At 42.8% G+C, this 19,129-nt stretch overlaps 1 protein-coding gene across 1 annotated transcript in view; it reads right to left on the bottom strand.

Annotated features, from left to right (window-relative positions):
• Window positions 1–11,472, bottom strand: part of ANKRD55 (ankyrin repeat domain 55) — a 92,256-nt gene extending 80,784 nt beyond the window's left edge. The window contains exon 1 of the mRNA XM_075128474.1: window positions 11,328–11,472. The gene's annotated coding sequence lies outside the window, so the exon portion shown is untranslated. The remainder of the gene's footprint in view (window positions 1–11,327) is intronic.
• Window positions 11,473–19,129: the final 7,657 nt, after the last annotated feature.

Raw genomic sequence — 19,129 nt, forward strand, 5'->3', positions numbered from 1 at the left:
ATAGGAATTAACCCCCGTAGTCCCATGCGGGGCATGCATGACCTGTCAAACAGTGAGAGTAACTGGAATAGCTTACCAAGGGTCATGGAGAATCTGCCATCACTGACAATATTTAAACTAAGAGTGGATGTTTTTTTCTAAACAATATACCCTAGGAATTATTTTGTGGAAATTCTATGGCCTGTGTTATATATTTTTCTGCAGGACCTGTGCCTGGCTGCCTTCTTCAGTGTGCAGGCTGGATTCTGTGCAGTGTATGAGACAGAAGCCCTTCAGATCTTTGCATTACACTGGGTCAATGTCTAGTTGCAATTACCATTGTGTAAGTATGATAAAATGGATTTACTCTGAATTTACTTTGGCCTCATGAGAACACATTTGGGCCAGCAAAGGACAGAAAGTTGTGGATGATGCAGGACCCTGCTTAGTGAACAGTAAGGGCAAAAATAAGTTCACTGAACACCATCTAACCTGTAAAATGAATGAGTTAGGGGTCCTGACTCAATAAAAAAGCTGAGCAGTGCTGACACAGGGGATTGGGGAAAGCTGTCAGAAAGCCAAATCTAGTTCCCTGATTCTCCATCAACCCAGTTCTGGTATGAGTCAGAACATAGGCGCTGACTTTTGTTTTTGCTGGTGGCTGCTTTTGAAGAGGTGTGTATGTTTGAGGAGGGTACTCTGTCAGTTTTGGGGGAAGGCTATTTTCAGCATATTTATACACTTCTTTCATATTCTAGTTATTGAATGTTTATCATTGATATCTTTACTATTTTAATAATGATTAAATTGCTATGAACTACATAATTACATTATCATGCATTACAGTATATTAAAACCATTGCAATCACCTACAAGCTGTCTTCACTAACATCCCAGTTTAAAGACATTATGTCTCTTTGTAGCCTTCTGGATGAAACTGTCAGCAATCTTATTTACATCTGGTTCTCTGGTATTATCTTGATGCACGTTAAGGACAGCTACATTATTCAGTTGCATCTATCCCATTGATGACTGGAGATAATTTTTACGTCTTCTGAAGCTGGAGCATGAGTTCAGGATGATACGGACACAATGAGAAGGATTCTTATAAATTTGCAGTACTTTGGAAGCATCGTACTTCCAGAGTACTGCAAGTGACTCCAAGATCTCTTTTTTGATGGGTAACAGCTAATTTAGGCCCCATTATTTTGTATATATAGTTGGGATTATATTTTGCCATATGCATTTCTTTGCATTTAACATTGAATTTTATCTGTCATTTTGTTGCCAAGTCACCCTGTTTTGTGAGATCCGGTTGTAACTTTTTGCAGTCTGTTTTGGATTTAACTATCTTGAGTAATTTTGTATCATCTGCAAACTTTGCCACCTTATTGTTAACCCCCTTTTTCCAGATCATTTATGAATATGTTGAAAAGCACTGGTCACTGTACAAGCCCCTCGTTGGACACCGCTATTGACTTCTCTCCATTCTGAAAATGGACCATTTATTCCTACCCTTTGTTTCCTATCTTTTAACTGGAGTGCCTGGAAATGCTTTCAGGATCATCTAATGATTCTTAATTTAATGACAAACCTTTTGATATCTTAATCACCCTGCCTCTGTTTATAAACAGACTCCCTGCCCCAAGGATGGAAGTTGGTAGCAGCACAGAGCTCACCACATTGCACACTCAATGTCCGACTCCTGGGTGCTGAGCACCCACTATTTTTTACCATGGGTGCTTGAGCCCTAGAGCGGCCACGGAGCCAGTGCCTATGAGTCAGAGAAGTCTAGAGAAACTCACAGTAGTGGTGGATCAGTAAGGAATAGCTCTGCTCCACCTGACCTTGATTTCTCTATATCCTCATCATGCCCAGATTGCCATCAGAGTTTTCTCCTTCAAAAGAAGATTCTGTGCTGGCTATTTATAGCCAGAATCCAGCTCTTTTGCACTAAGTGGTGAAAAGGAGCTGGATCACACCAGAGAATCTGGTGCAAAGACTTATCATTATATTCACCCACAGGGCAGAGTTAAGACTGTGTAGGGCAACCTTAACACGGGTGTTTCCTAACTTGATTGCTTCCTTTGCATTCTTAATGTAGTTTTATTATTTAATAGTTGCAAACATTGCTTCATTGTGAAGAACCTACTGTAGATGTAATAACACTTGTCAAACATTCAGAAACTCCAGTGTTCAAATTTGAGTCTGAATCCAAACTGCCTAAAATTCAGGGCTGTTAAGCGACAACAAACAGTTTGAGAGAGAGAATACACCACAAAATTCCAGGCCAGTTCTGAAGTTCTCTAACAGTTGAAGGTGTTCAGCTCTGGAGCACTGGTTTGCATGAAGAAATCTTGTTGTGGTATTTTGATGTCAAAGCTTTGACTTATTTATATTGCTTTCTTTACTTGACTGCCAATGTATTCATATAGGGAATTTGGACATTATTTCCTTTGAATAAGATCAGGCTTATTTATATTGCAGTAGCGCTCCCTATGCACTAGGCATTGTATGTACACATAAGAACACAGTCTATTCTGTTCTGCAGAGATTCTTTTATTGCCTTCATCACGGTAGTATCTGAGTCCCTTCCAGTAGTCATGCCCTGGGGAGCTACAGTCTCAATAGACAAACAGCAATATAAAAGTAAAAGGAAAAAGAACCTTTTGTAGTGATAATCAAGGTGGGACATTTCCAGCAGTTGACAAGAACGTCTGAGGAACAGTGCGGGTGGGGATAAACATGGGGAAATAGTTTTACTTTGTATAATGACCCATCCACTCCCAGTCTCTATTCAAGCCTAAGTTAATTGTATCCAGTTTACAAATTAATTCCAATTCAGCAGTCTCTCGTTGGAGTCTGTTTTTGAAGTTTTTTTGTTGAAGTATTTCCACTTTTAGGTCTGTAATTGAGTGACCAGAGAGACTGAAGTATTCTCCAACTGGTTTTTGAATGTTATAATTCTTGACGTCTGATTTGTGTACATTTATTCTTTTACGTAGAGACTGTCCAGTTTGACCAATGTACATGACAGAGGGGCATTGCTGGCACATGATGGCATATATCACATTGGTAGATGTGCAGGTGAATGAGCCTCTGATAGTGTGGCTGATGTGATTAGGCCCTATGATGGTGTCCCCTGAATAGATATGTGGACACAGTTGGCAACGGGCTTTGTTGCAAGGATAGGTTCCTGGGTTAGTGGTTCTTCCTGAAAACAGCATCCTGGCCACTATGTATGTAGAAGCCCTCTACACCAACATTCCACACAAAGATGGACTACAAGCTGTCAGGAACAGTATCCCCGATAATGTCACGGCAAACCTGGTGGCTGAACTTTGTGACTTTGTCCTCACCAATCACTATTTCACATTTTGGGACAATGTATACCTTCAAATCAGCGGCACTGCTGTGGGTACCCACATGGCCCCACAGTATGCCAACATTTTTATGGCTGACTTAGAACAACGCTTCCTCAGCTCTCGTCCCCTAATGTCCCTACTCTACTTGCACTACATTGATGACATCTGCATCATCTGGACCCATGGAAAAGAAGCCCTTGAGGAATTCCACCATGATTCCAACTATTTCCATCCCACCATCAACCTCAGCCTGGACCAGTCCAAACCAGAGATCCACTTCCTGGACACTACGGTGTTAATAAGCGATGGTCACATAAACACCACCCTATACCGGAAACCTACTGACCGCTATTCCTACCTACATGCCTCCAGCTTTCATCCAGACCACGCCACACGATCCATTGTCTACAGCCAAGCTCTACGATACAACTGCATTTGCTCCAACCCCTCAGACAGAGACAAACACCTACAAGATCTCTATCAAGCATTCTTACAACTACAATACCCACCTGCTGAAGTGACGAAACAGATTGACAGAGTCAGAAGAGTACCCAGAAGTCACCTACTACAGGACAGGCCCAACAAAGAAAATAACAGAACGCCACTAGCCATCACCTTCAGCCCCCAACTAAAACCTCTCCAATGCATCGTCAGGGATCTACAACCTATCCTGAAGGACGACCCATCACTCTCACAGATCTTGGGAGACAGGCCAGTCCTTGCTTACAGACAGCCCCCCAACCCGAAGCAAATACTCACCAGCAATCACACACCACACAACAGAACCACTAATACACTGGAAAACCACTGGATACAATTAACTTAGTCTTGAATAGAGACTGGGAGTGGATGGGTCATTACACAAAGTAAAACTATTTCCCCATGTTTATCCCCACCCCCACTGTTCCTCAGACATTCTTGTCAACTGCTGGAAATGTCCCACCTTGATTATCACTACAAAAGGTTCCCCCCCGCCCCCGCTCTCCTGCTGGTAATAGCTCACCTTAAGTGATCACTCTGGTTACAGTGTGTATGGTAACACCCATTGTTTCATGTTCTCTATGTATATAAATCTCCCCACTGTATTTTCCACTGAATGCATCCGATGAAGTGAGCTGCAGCTCATGAAAGCTTATGCTCAAATAAATTTGTTAGTCTCTAAGGTGCCACAAGTACTCCTTTTCTTTTTGCGAATACAGACTAACACGGCTGCTACTCTGAAACCTGTCAATATAAAAGTAAAGATTCAAAGTGATATTAGGTTGATATTAGGATATTAGATACATAGAATGTAAGCTCCATCTTTTCATTATCTGTGTGCACAGTGTCTAGCCCAGTGGGGCCCTGATCTGCTCCTAACCAGGACCAGTTGATGCTACTGCAAACCAGGAAATTAATGTAATCAACAAAAGCTGTTGTTCCTACTTCTTCCCCTAACCCTTCCTCTATCTTGATAGCCGATGGCCTCACCTGCCCCCAACAGTCCCTGGGAGTTTTTCTCTGCCACCCATCCTCATCCCTGAATGGATGGTTTGGAGGGCATCTATATATTCTTAATTTTAATAGTTTTCCTGAGGACAAGAGACACTGTAGAGCATATGGCCACTGACTGACTGAACATTCCCATGAAGCAAGGAGATAAACCTGTATAAGCCTTTTAGGGATCAGATTAATTTTGGGATCCCGTAAAAGGCACAAGAAGACTTCTTCCAGCAGAATAGGATTTTATTTGGTGATCACTTAAAACCAGCATGTCGTCTCCAGCTGAAAATCTGAGAGCAAAAATCTCTTGCTCTGTCCCATCCATTGAAATACCCCAACTGCTCCCTTATGAGCAGATTCAACACAAATTAATTAATCAGAACACTGTAGTCACTGCTTTTCTTCATGCATTTTAGAAACCAAATACTCAAAAGAAAGTCGATCCTTCCCGAGAATTATATTCACTCCTGAAGGTTTATTGAAAGAACACAAGGGGTTTTATATTTTAGTCTCGGCATGAATGTCGTAACACAATTTTTTACTGAGAGGCCAGCAGTGTCCACAAGACAAATGGCTGATGAACCACGCTAAAAATCCCACTCATTCTTTCCTCTGGACTTCTCAGTGTAACCGTTCCACTCTGTCCCACCGAGCCTGGGAGCTCCTCAGGGCAGGGCCTGTTTCTGCTTCGAGTCTTGTAAGTGTTGGACTTAACATGTATCTTTTACCATCATACACGATATTAAGCCATTATTAAAAGAATCTGACATACAAAATAAGGCCCTGAACCTTCAACTGGCTTTGCCAATGTAGATCTGATTGCAAGATTAAGGCCTCAATCTGTATCACAGCAATGCTGGACACATTGGAGCTTGAAGCTGCTGAACCTTAGACTTGGCTCAAGTCCTCGGCATTTTTAGTGGAGAGGAGTTGGGACGGGTGGTAGTTTAAGACCCATGGAAATATCTCAAAAAATTTAAGGCTACTGTCAGCGTGATGGCCATGGATTGTGAAAGTGACACCAAGTAGGACAGAGATGGAATCAAAGAACTGGTACTGTCCAGTCTAGGCAGGAAGCAAAGAGGACAGTTCTTATACTACAGGCATTTGGATTTAATTGAAGTTTTTCTGATTTTTAAAGTGATGCCATTTTTAATGGAAGAGAAGCCTAGCTACAGGTAGGGGTTGGAGTGATCATAGAGGAAAACCTCAGGTGTTGAGATTTACCACTGTATGCACGTATAGAATGGTAACTGTGTGTTTACACAGTGCCATGGTAATTCCCCCATGGTGCTTGGTGTGTAAAGAAATTGTGACATTTTAGGTCTAGGCACAAGGCTGGGAATAAGGAACTTTAGAGTTCAATTTCTATCTCTGCCACTACCTTTCTGTATGACCATGGGCAAGTCCGGTTCCAACTCTGAATTCATTTTGCACTCATAACATTGTAGGCTATGGGGAAGGAACCATGTTTTTGTTGGGTGTTTGTACAGTATCTAGGCCTGGTCCATGACTTACCTTCATCCTAGCTCATTATTTCTCACAACACACCTAACATTTGTACAACACAAATATTGTTCTTGTAGGATATGATCTGGTGAGCCAAAGTCAAACTCTGAGCACAGGGATAAAATATACCCCAAGTACATAACATTGACTCTTTGGTCTTATTGAATTGCCATTGTACTAATCTGATTACTGATATATAAAAATAGGTTAAAAATAACCCCCAAGGAGTTTTGGTAACCTGCTTCTACCTGCTCCCAGAAGTGTCCGTCATCTCTCTAAAGATCTGGCATAGCAGGTTTGCCATGAAACAGTTTCACTTGGTATGTGAGTAAGCATGTCAGTGGGCTGGGATGCAGGGCTAACTTCACTGCTGGCAACACTCCACCAAAGTGTACAAAGTTGTGCCCACTTGTCCAGGGTAAAGTTGACCCACAGTCTGAGTTCTCACAAAAGTGGGATTCTAAATGTCATATCTCCTGGTACATATCTAAGCACCTATTTATGCCTGCACATCTGGGCTGGCCTGTAGTCCATGTCATAATCTAGCCCTCAGTAGATGCAATATTTTTGCAGAATACAGAGTATTATTATACACAGTAGTGCCTCCACTGAAGTCCAAAGCAAGACTCCCATTGACTTCAATAGGAAAAGGATTGAGATCATTCTTTCAATTCTTATTTCTTCAAGGAGGTTTTGAAGGATTTAATAATCCTGTGTTCTGAAATTTCTATTGTTTCATTGTACCAGATGGCATTGCACCACTGCACTGAAAGTTCAGGACTGATACAGTCACTAGAACGACCTCCATTTAGTCAACAGATCAGTGGTCCCCAAACATTTTCGGTTGTGCCCTCCCCGTTACCCAGTCCACATCACCCCAGGAGCCGGGACTGGGAGATGAGAGCGGGGCCAGGGCCGTGATCGAGAGCCAGGGCCAGGAGCGGAGCCATGGCTGGGTTGGGGCCGCTGTCAGGGCCGGAGCCGCAGCTGGGAGCCGGGAGCCAGGGTCAGGAGTGGAGCCGCAGCCAGGAGTGGGGCTGCGGTTGGGAGCGGTGGCCAGGGCTGTGGCTGGGGATGAGGGTGGCTGGCGCTCCCTCCCCGCCCCCTGTAGGGATTGGCCTGGGTCTTGCCATACCCTATCCCTCCAGAACGTTCCTGCGTCCTCCACAGTTTAAGGACCACTGCAACAGATGGTAACTAATAGGGAGATGTTTCTGTACATTTTTCATAGCTTTGTAGTTTGAATCCAAGTTTTAAAGATGCTGTCTCAAAGTAAGACCATTAACTTCACATACAAATTCTACGTATGAACATTCAACCACATGCTTCTGAAACCTACATTAGTTTCTGTTTGAGTATAGAGCCAGGAGACAATCACTTTGTGCTTCTGGCAGGACAAATCAGTCATTATTAGAGCTGGACAACATTTTGTGTTCTAAACTATTGACAAAGGGGCTTTTTGAGGAAATTTCTCTCTTTCAGTATTTCTACCTCCATTTTTTTTATTTCCCTTTTCTTTCTCCCTGCATTTCTTCCACTGTGCCACTAGAAAAGGGGAGGAAACCACCACAACGTTCAGTGTATTTTTTTTTGTTAAAAAGTCTCAACGCTTTGTAATTTTTCATGAAAACGGCTTGAAATACAAGATTTTTTGTGCAGCTTTAGCCACTATGTTGCCTACTAAAGCTGTAGAGGCAGAGGAGTTGATCATCGATACAGAACAAGGAGTGAAAGAGTAGCAATTGTTGCAAGACAGCTGGCAATCAGAGAACACGAGGGTTCCATGGTTAAGCAGGCAAGTCAGGGAGTGACAAAGGTAACAGTAAGCTCCCACCTGTGGATAAGTATTACGATAGGGCTTGATTACTGACTCAATCCAAGAGGGCCTTGTGGCTCCCAGGAGCCAGTTGTGGCTCCCTGATCTGGACACTAAGCTGACGCTCAGAAGAAAGTCTCAAAGGGTATGTCTACACTGCATCTGTGAATGCGCCTCGCAGCCTGGGAAGACAGACTTGTGCTAGGTTGACTCGAGCTAGTATGCTAAAAATAGCAGTGTGGACTTTGTGGCACTTGTGGAGGCTTGGGCTAGGGACCAAAACTTGGACCGAAGGGGATCAAGTGGGCTTGAGAGCCCACGCTGCCACCTGAGTCACAACATCCACCTGGCTATTTTTAGCACACTAGCTTGAGCTGAGCTAGTGCCAGTCTGTTTTAGGGTTGTCCTGGAGTCTCCAAGATTAATCCTTTTAATTAAAGATTGTCATGTGAGGTAACCTCCAGGAATATGTCCAACCAAAATTGGCAACCCTAGTCTGTCTACCCAAGCTGGGAGGCTGGCTCCTAGTTGCCGCATAGACATATCTGAAGAACTTGTCTTCTTTAGTCTAGCAAAGCAAAGGCTGAGAGGGGATATGATTGCTCTGTATAAATACATCAGAAGGTTAAATACTAGGTAGGGAGAAGAGCTATTTAAGATAAAGGACAATCTTGGCACAAGAACAAATAGATATAAACTGACCGTGAATAAATTTAGGCTGGAAATTAGAAGAGGGTTTCTAACCATCAGAGGAGTGAAATTCTGTAATCAACAGGAGCAGTGGGGGCAATCAGTTACTTTTCAGATGGATCTTGATACATTTATGAACGGGATTACAGAATGGGGCTGCCTGCACTAGCAAGTGCCTGGACTCGATGACCCAGGAGGACCCTTCCAGAGTGGTAAAGCACCAAGCTTTGATGAGACAGAAGCTGAAATGTTAAAAGCTGGAAAGCAAGTGATAGTGAGTTACATGTGCTGGATGGTTTGGGAAAAGGAGAGTATCTTAAAGATTGGAGGAGAGGTGTCCTCTATCAATTCCCTAAAAAGGGGGAGCAGTTTATTTGTGATACCTGGAGAGAGGTGACACACCTATTTATACCTGGCAATAAAAAGTGTTTTGCATTATCGTTTCGAATAGGATGAAAACTGCTGTTGACAAAGTACTCAGAGAAGCAGCAGCTGGATTTTGATCTGGTAGGTTATATTCAGACCAGATTTTAACCTTGAGAAGACTTACTGAGAAAGGATTAGAATACCAGCAGAAGATGCTTTTCTAAAAGCAAGGAAGTTAAAAACTATTTACTAGTGTCCACAGAGAAGCCCTCTGGAAGATCCCCTGAGACACTATGGAATTCCAGCAAAGATTTTTAATTTAGTATAAAATTTCTATGACAAATCTGCAGGTCGAAGCTGGACAGAGTGGAGACACAGAACGTTTAAATTGTGGCATAAGGCAAGGTTGTATACTATCCCCACTTCTCTTCTGCATTGCCATAGACTGCAGCTGCCAAGGGCACTGGCATTGTTTGGGCGAGAGAGAAGCTGAGAGACTTGATTTTGAGATGACACAGACATATTGGATATTAACTTGGATAGAATGAAAGGCTCTTTATGACCATAAAAACAGAAGCTGCTAAAGTGGGACTTCATATGAATATGCAGAAGACCGAAGACCATGGAGACAGAGAATGTTGTCAACACTGGCGGATGTGTGATTAATGGAGAAGAGTAGGAAAAAGTTGATGACTTTGTCTATCTTGGAAGTACAATAGCAGGTAGTAGCCAGCTCACTAAAGTGAAGGCAAGAACTGGTAAAGTCCCTTGATATTTTCCCATTTGTCAAATATCTGGAAGAGTAAGAAGATAGATCTACACACTAAAATTAGATTGTACAATGCTACTGTCCTTCCAACACTACTGTATGACTAGAAATGTAGAAGTAGCCAATAAGAAGCTGAATGCATTCCACTAGCATTGTTTAAGAAAAATCTTGGGAATTCATTGGAGAGAAGTGTAACCAGTGTGGAAGTGCTGCACTACATGGGTCAGCAGTAGATCTGCTAGGCGTCCATTTTTTGTCCGGAACGCCTGGTCGAAAAGGGACCCTGGCAGCTTCAGTTGGCACTGCCGACCAGGCCATTAAAAGCCCGGGGCTAAGGCAGGATCCCTGCCTGACCTGGCTCTGTGTGGCTCCCAGAAGTGGCCGCCATGTCCCTGCGGTCCCTAAAGACATGGGCAGCCAGTCCCCTGCCCTGAGTGCCAGTTCTCCAGCTCCCATTGGCTGGGAACTGCGACCAACTGGAGCTGCAGGGACAGTGCTTGTGGGTGCGAGGGCAGTGTGCTGAGGCTCCCTGGCTGCCCACACACCTAGGGGCCGTAGGGACCTGGCAGCCACTTCCTGGGAGCTACAGTAAGCACCACCTGGACCCTGCACCCCCCCACATACCACCAACCCCTTGCTCCACCCCAGAGCCCGCAATGAAAAATCAAATCAAATTTGAATCAAATGGAATTTTGTTGGCCTCAAATGATTTTTTTGAGGGGAGGGTTCACATTTTGTCATGAAAAACAAAAAAGTTCAGTTTTGGTTTGAACTAAAAAAAAAATTTTTTTTCCAGATTTTTCATTTGGCCACCGATATACATGGCCACATCCTGGTCCTACTGAATCAGTCTGAATTGTGCCATTGACTTCAGTGGGACTAGGATTTGGCACAATATCTTTGTTATATTGCCAAGATTCGATTAGACAGTAACATGTCACAGTCATCCCTGCAATTCCTCTCAACTGTTTCTAGTATTAGCGTAATGCTGCCAAATTCCACTAGATGGTGAACTTTGATCACCACTTTTTTCTTTGATCCAATTTGTAGCAGAATTGACTCCATGTATAGACACTGATGTTGCTTTTCCAAATCATTTTAATGAGCAGAGGAAAAGAAGAAGATTAGCTGTTGGGAACAGGGAATCTCCAACATTATGCAGTGCATTAAGAATAAAGAGTGGTTAGAAAATTCATTCATTCTCATTCCAGAAGCTAGATTACAATGAAGACAAATACAAACTAGATTATACAGCAATACCAAATCTTGAATCTCTGTATAAACCTTTGATACCAACATTTTCATTGATATGTAAGCAAATAGTCTACTTTACACATCAACTGACACTTACCTGCTTCTAGAATGCGATTCTTTTTTTCTCTCCCCTGCTCCCGATCCCTGGTCACTCACTTGTCGTCTTGTTCCTTATTCTTCTTATTGACCCTGTGTGTTCTCAGACTTCTTATAATTCCCAGATTACCTCTAAATCACAGACCTTTTCTCACTCAAACTGCAGCATAAGTGGTATAGTTACACTTTGCCTCTTCTCATTGTGGAATGGGACACTTGGATGGTTTAACCTGGGAAGTGTGCAAATCCAAATAGGCAAAACTAAACAGAGAACAGGGAGCTCTAGGCTGAAAGAAATTGTCAGAAGAAACCTAGGAATGGGTTTTACCATCACTGTAGTTAATTCATCTCTCTGAGAGGTGTTAGCCAAGACGATGGAACAACTCTGTCGACCTAGCTTCATCTACACTGGAGGTTAGGTCTATTTAAACTACAGTGCTCAGGGCAGGAAATTTTTCACTGCCGTGAGTGATATAGCCAGTTCAATAAGAACATAAGAATGACCATACTGGGTCAAACCAAAGGTCCCTCTAGCCCAGTATCCTGTCTTTCAACAGTGGCCAATGCCAGATGCCCCGGAGGGAATGAACAGAACAAGTAATCAAGTGATCCATTCCTTGTCACTCATTCCCAGCTTCTGGCTAACAGGAGCTAGGGATACCATCCCTGCCCCTCCTGGCTCATAGCCATTGATGGACCTATCCTCCACAAATTTATCTAGTTCTTTTTTGAATCCTGTTATAGTCCTGATCTTCACAACATCCTCTGGCAAAGAGTTCCGCAGACTGACTGTGCATTGTGTGAAGAAATACTTCCTTTTGTTTGTTTTAAACCTGCTGCCTATTAATTTCAAATGGTGACCCCAGTTCTTGTGTCATGAGAAGTAAATAACACTTCCTTATTTATTTTCTTCACACCAGCCATGATTTTATAGACCTCAATCATATCCCCCCTTAGTCATCTCTTTTCCAAGCTGAAAAGTCCCAGTGTTATTAATCTCTCCTCATACGGAAGCTGTTCCATACACCTAATCATTTTTGTTGCCCTTTTCTGACCCTTTTCCAGTTCCAATATATCTTTTTTGAGATGGGACGACCACATCTGCACACAGTATTCAAGATGTGGGTGTACCATGGATTTATGTAGAGGCAATATGATATTTTCTGCCTCATTATGTATCCCTTTCTTAATGATGCTCAACATTCTGTTTGCTTTTTTGACTGCCACTGCACACTGAGTGGATGTTTTCAGAGAACTATCCACAACGGCTCCAAGATCTCTTTCTTGAGTGGTAACAGCTAATTTAGACCCCATCGTTTTATATGTATAGTTGGCATTATGTTTTCCAATGTGCATTACTTTGCATTTAGCAACATTGAATTTCATCTGCCATTTTGTTGCCCAGTCACCCAGTTTTGAGAGATCCTTTTGTAGCTCTTTGCAGTCTGCCTGGGACTTACCTATCTTGAGTAGTTTTGTAAGATCTGCAAATTTTGCCACCTCACTGTTCATCTCTTTTTCCAGATCATTTATGAATATGTTGAATAGGACTGGTCTCAGTACAGATCCCTGGGGAACAGCACTATTTACCTCGCTCCATTCTGAAAACCGAACAATTATTCCTACCCTTTGTTTCCTATCTTTTAACCAGTTACCAGTCCATGAGAGGACCTTCCCTCTTCTCCCATGACAGCTTACTTCGTTTAAGAGCCTTTGGTAAGGGACCTTGTCAAAGGCTTTCTGAAAATCTAAGCACACTATATCCACTGGATCCCTCTTGTCCACATGCTTGTTGACCCCCTCAAAGAATTCTAGTAGATTGGTGAGGCAAGATTTCCCTTTACCAAACCCATGTTGACTCTTCCACCAACAAATTATGTTCATCTATGTGTGTGACAATTTTGTTCTTCACTATAGTTTCAATCAGTTTGCCTGGTACTGAAGTCCAGCCTGCAGTTGCCAGGATCACTTCTGGAGCCCTTTTAAAAAATTGGCATCACATTAGCTATCCTCCATTAATTTGGTACAGAAGCTGATTTAAACGATAGGTTACAGACTACAGTTAGCAGTTCTGCAATTTCACATTTGAGTTCCTTCAGAACTCTTGGGTGAATACCAGCTGGTCCTGGTGACTTATTACTGTTTAGTTTATCAATTTGTTCCAAAACGTCCTCTAATGACACCTCAATCTGGGACAGTTCCTCAGATTTGTCACATAAAAAGAATGGATCAGGTTTGGGAATCTCCCTCATGTCCTCAGCTGTGAAGACCGATGCAAAGAATTCATTTAGTTTCTCCGCAATGGCCTTATCGTCCTTGAGTGGTCCTTCAGCATCTCGATCGTCCAGTAGCTCCACTGGTTGTTTAGCAGACTTCCTGCTTCTGAGGTGCTTTTTTTTTTGTTGCTATTACTTTGAGTCTTTGGCTAGCTGTTCTTCAAACTCTTTCTCGGCCTTCCTAATTATATTTTTAGGCTTCAATTGCCAGAGTTTATGTGCTCCTTTCTGTTTTCCTCACTAGGATTTACCTTCCACTTTTTAAAGGATGCCTTTTTGCCTCTCACTGCTTCTTTTACTTTGTTGTTTAGACACAGTGTAACTTTTTTGGTTCTCTTACTATTTTTTTTAATTTGGGATATACATTTAAGTTGAGCCTCTATTATGGTGTCTTTAAAAAGTTTCCATGCAGCTTGCAGGGATTTCAGTTTTGGTGCTGTACCTTTTACTTTCTTTCACTAACTTCCTCATATTTGTGTCATCCCCCTTTCTAAAATTAAATGCTACAGTGTTGCACTGCTGTGGTGTTTTCCCTGCCATAGGGATGTTAATTATATTATGGTCACTATTACCAAGCGGTCCAGCTATATTCACCTCTTGGACCAGATCCTGAGCTCCACCAAGGACTAAATCAAGAATTGCCTCTCCTCTGGTGCGTTCCAGGACTAGCTGCTCCAAGAAGCAGTTATTTAAGGTGTCAAGAAACTTTATCTCTGCATCCTGTCCTGAAGTGATATGTACCCAGTCAATATGGGGATAGTTGAAATTCCCCATTATACTGAGTTTTTTTATTTTAATAGCCTCTCTAATCTCCCTGAGCATTTCACTGTCACTATCCCCATCCTGGTCAGTAATGTATCTCTACTGCTATATTCTTATTATTAGAGCATGGAATTACTATCCAGAGAGATTCTATGGTACAGTTTGGTTCATTTAAGATTTTTACTTCATTTGATTCTACGCTCTCTTTCACAAATCACGATGTAATTTTTAAGCGTAGACCCAGCCTAGGTGTTCATCTAAGTCTGCTCCTGGGCAGCTTTGCTTATATGACTGGCAAATAGTGAACATCAGATCCATTCAGACACTGGCCTCGGCAGTAGTAGAAATGTAATTGTACACAAATGCAAATATTAGCTCTAGCCATCAACTACTACACTATATTGGGTATAAATAAGTTTTCCTAGAATACCAGTTATAAAGGCTCACGTTTTTAAATAACATTCATATTAAAGACTTCCATTTCATGCTGCTGTGGTTATGTTAGCACTCCAGTAGTTCCATGCCTTTGGAATGAATTTTTCCCCTCTGCCTGACACATGAAGATCTAGAGAGTGCCTTCTACCCTTGTCTAGGAGTGATTGGGAATGTGCTAGAAACTGTGCCAATGTCTTCAGCTCTACCTTATGAAGCCAGTTTGAATGGAGTGGAAGATATTGGGACGGTGCTAAAACCAGTGAGAATTTAGGTTTATTCACATAAAAAGTAAAACATTTTTTGCAAAATTAAAAAGAAAAAACCTGTTTGGATTGGGACACGTTTGCAGCTTCAAATATAATTAAAAATTAAGAATGGACCTTCACACAGTTCTAAAACAAAACCATAAGGGTTTTGTACATTATACAGAGACTGTATACCATGACCAGGCTGCAGCATCTATTTGTTATTATAAACCATAAGAAATTAGTTTGACTTTTCAGTCTTTGATCCCTATCCCATAGTTCATAAACTCAAACATAAAAACCTGTGTGGAAGCAGGTGAAAGTAAATGATATAAGCCTATACTTTCTTGTTTAACTTTGCTTTTTACATAGCTAGTCCATGTTTAACTAGCTAAATATCAGATGTATAAGGCTTACATATATATAAAAATAACACTCCCCCATACATGGATGTTTCTTAATCCATGTTAAATTTGCGATCAAATATATTTTACATTTCAAAGCAAGTGCTTCCCTAAGCCCTAAACATGAGCACAAGTAAGCTCATTAGAAACTGTGGCCTGACTGCATCACAAAGGGCCTAGCGCTGCATTGCTTGCACACTCAGAACTCTCACTGAGCGCAGACCTTAGATCATTAATTTGTCTTTTGATCTGTGGCCTTCTGTTCCAGTCTTCTCATAAATGGTTCTGACACCTCTGGTTTGTCACAACCACAGCGCACTTTGTGTTTTATTAACCATCATCCTCTTATAGCTCCATGCAGCAATTCTATTTACAGTGTCATATAACCATAAGAGGGGGCAGAGATCTCCCTTTGCCCTGGCCCTGCTGACCTTTTTCCCTCTCACTGTGTGCTTCCTTCCTGTACTTCTTTTCCACTCTTGCAATTAACAGGCTAATTAGCTTCTTAGTTCTTCCCAGTCTAGTAATTAGCCACTCCTTTCCCTCAATCAGATCCTCTCAAGGGAACTTACTGGATTTACAGTGACCAGAGTGCTGCTTCAGCTGCTGGTTCTCAGCACTCATCACAGTCCAAAAGGCGTTATGTGCACTACCAGTAACTGGGCACAGTAGATCTGCACATTTTTATTACTGCATTTGTATTGTAGTGTTCGATTTAACCCTGTGCATGTATCCACAACACTCAAACCACAAGGAGAATATTTAACCCTGCTGACTGACCATAATCAACACGGGCATGCACAGGCAGAACTGAAGGATGAAGAATTTGAAAGTTTCAGAACAAAAAAAATGGAAGAAAAGTGACTGATCAGCCACTGAGTATCCCAAATTGCTATTATACCTGGAGCAGTGCTTTGTGATGCAGTTATCAAGAGCTGATGCAGTTCCAGATGCTGAGTGCACATGAAGTCCACACTTAATATGGCTCTGAAAGAGGTAATGAATTATGGTGATTTTAGGTATTACTTTGATATAGCACAAATTAGCTAGACAGTTCCCCAAGGGCTTTGTTATCTACGTATGAACTCACCTGTCCAGCTGTATCACTGGAATTATTATTTATTTTACTATAGCACCTAGAGGCCCACGCTAAGACCAGGGCTTCGCTGTACAAACACTGAGGTGAAGTGACTTGCTTACAGTCACACAGCAGGCCAGTGGGAAAGCTGGGACTAGAATCTACATCTGCCTGAGTGCCAGGCCAGTGCTATCCATTGGACTGCTCTACTTCTCTTGCAAGGGGTTAACACCTTTACTCATCCAACTTTGTTTACTGAGAATACAGGCAGACACGATTCACAGTGAACAATTTATTTGGTGAATGTGTCTTTATGTTAGCTGTCCAAGACTGCTTCAATGGGTAAATATTCATCTGTAGCTTCTCAAATGGAGACTCAGTCTGTTCTTCTCTGCGTGGATTAGTTACACGTCATATGGAATTGTTTCTCCCTTCACTGGAGAACTTAAATAATTAACCAACAGAGGTCGTGTAAGATTCCCAGTGTGAAAGTTGCACACTTGTTGGTTAGTTGCACAATTCAGAGTGTGCTCTCAGTGAAAATGCAAGCATACAAGCTTAAAGTGTGCTTCTCAAGAGAATCTACACTAGGGCTGATGGTAGAGAGAAGAATGATGGTCTTCGGTTGAGGTGCTAGACTGGGAACTTAGGAGATCTAGATTCTGCCACTAGCCTTGTGTGTGACCTTGTAAAGTCACATAGGTCCTGATCCTGAAGTTTACCAGGAGCAGGCAGACCACTGTGTGTGTATGCAGCTTGTTGATATCAGGATCAAGTTCTTAATCTCTGTGAACTTCACTTCCCCTCTGTAAAATTGGGATAATACTTCCTTTCTCCTAGCCTAGCTTGATTGTAAATGTGTTGGAGCAGAGTTGCATGAATACTAGGCTCATGTACAGTGCCTAGTCCAGTGCATAGTTCAGTTGCAGCACATAGGTGGTACTATAATACAATAGTAACAAAGGTCAGCAGACAGTCATAGAAAGCAAACAAAGACCTGCACACAAAATGCATGTGAGTTTATTTTAAAAGTCTAAATGAGCATTTTCAGAAGATTTGTTGCAGTTCTTGCCCATCTCTAAATTGTGACACCCACGACTGGGTATGCAGCACCAAAGCAGAGGCCATTTTTTGTTGATGGCTTACAGGAGGATTTGAAAAAGTCACTTTATATAAACTACAAAGGACTTTTGCTGAGAGAAGGAAAAGTCGGCCTAATTGTGGCCCTAAACTACTTGAGCAATCTCCCTTTAATGTTCAGAAATAACTGGGACCTCATTGTGAACGTGTGAAAACTATGGGGCAAAAATAAACCTACAGTTAAAGAGGAAAGTCTTTCCTCGCAAATGAGACTGAAAACTCAACCAGATGCAAATATACTGTTCAGAAAGACAATTTATAGATTAAGTATTGACAAAGCTCCAACCCTGTCTCAGTGGGTCCCGCGCTTCCAGGCAGATTATGCTATCCTCAGAGGCTCACTGTGACCCTCCACGTAGCCCTTCTCTCTCTAGAGGCAAGGGTCACAGCCTACGGAGCCATTTTCATCATAAGCCAGCAAGAGAAGTGGGAGGAAACAACTCTCCCTTGCACAGTCTCTGTTGCCTCAAAGTCTCTATGATTAATCGGGGAGAGTGTCGGGGAGGGAAGCCCAGGCCCACCCTCTACTCTGGGCTCCAGCCCAGTGACCCTAATAGTAGTAGCTATTGGTAGCTGACTTCTTGAAACAGGACGAGTACAATTCCCTGGGCAACTTCCCCACAGCAGTCCCCCCCTTCTCCTTCTCCACCACATCTACTTCACCCTTACCTCAGGACCTCCTTCCTTGTGCCTGATAGGGTTTGTCCTGCCCAGTTTCCCCAGCAATGTGGCTTCCACCTACAGCTCCTGATGCACACGCCTCTGACTGACTAACTGGGAGGCTTGTAACTAGTTCCAGCCAGCCTTTGATTGGCTTCAGGTGTCCCAACAAACCTAGCTGTTTCCACTGCTTTCTAGAAGGATCTTAATTGGCCCCAGGTGTCTTGATTAACCTGGAGCAACTGCCATTTGATTACCACGGTAACAGGGATTTGTTTAGCATGGAGCTAAACACTACTTTCCCATAGCCATCTGGTCTTGCCCCGTCACAGTATGTAAACATTCCCATAATCGGTCATTATTTATACTGCTGAAAGTCAAGAGTAGTATCATGATTAGGGCTCTGTGTCTGTCATGGAGATCACAGAAGTCACAGATTCCGTGACTTCCTGTGACCTCTGTGACTTCTGAAGTGGCCAGTGTGGCTGACCCCAGGGCTGCCCAACCAGCTGGCTCTGGGGCCAGCTTCTCAGGTGGCCCCAGAGACAGCCACACTGGCCGCTGCTGGAGCGGCTCTGCATCCATTCACACTGGCCGCTGCTGGAGTACCCCAGGGTCAGCTACACCGGCTGCTGCTCAGGCAGCCCCGGGCAGCTGGCCCCAGGGACTGCTGGAGCAGCGGTCCCGGGGTGGCTGGGTCAGCTGCTGCCTGGTGATCCCCAGCACCTGGTTCTGCTGGCCTTAGCCCCCCCGCAGTGGCCCCCTCCACCCAAGATTTAGTCGGGGGTATTTATAGTATAAGC

Source organism: Caretta caretta, chromosome 5, assembly GCF_965140235.1.
Source record: "Caretta caretta isolate rCarCar2 chromosome 5, rCarCar1.hap1, whole genome shotgun sequence".
NCBI lineage: Eukaryota > Metazoa > Chordata > Testudines > Cheloniidae > Caretta > Caretta caretta.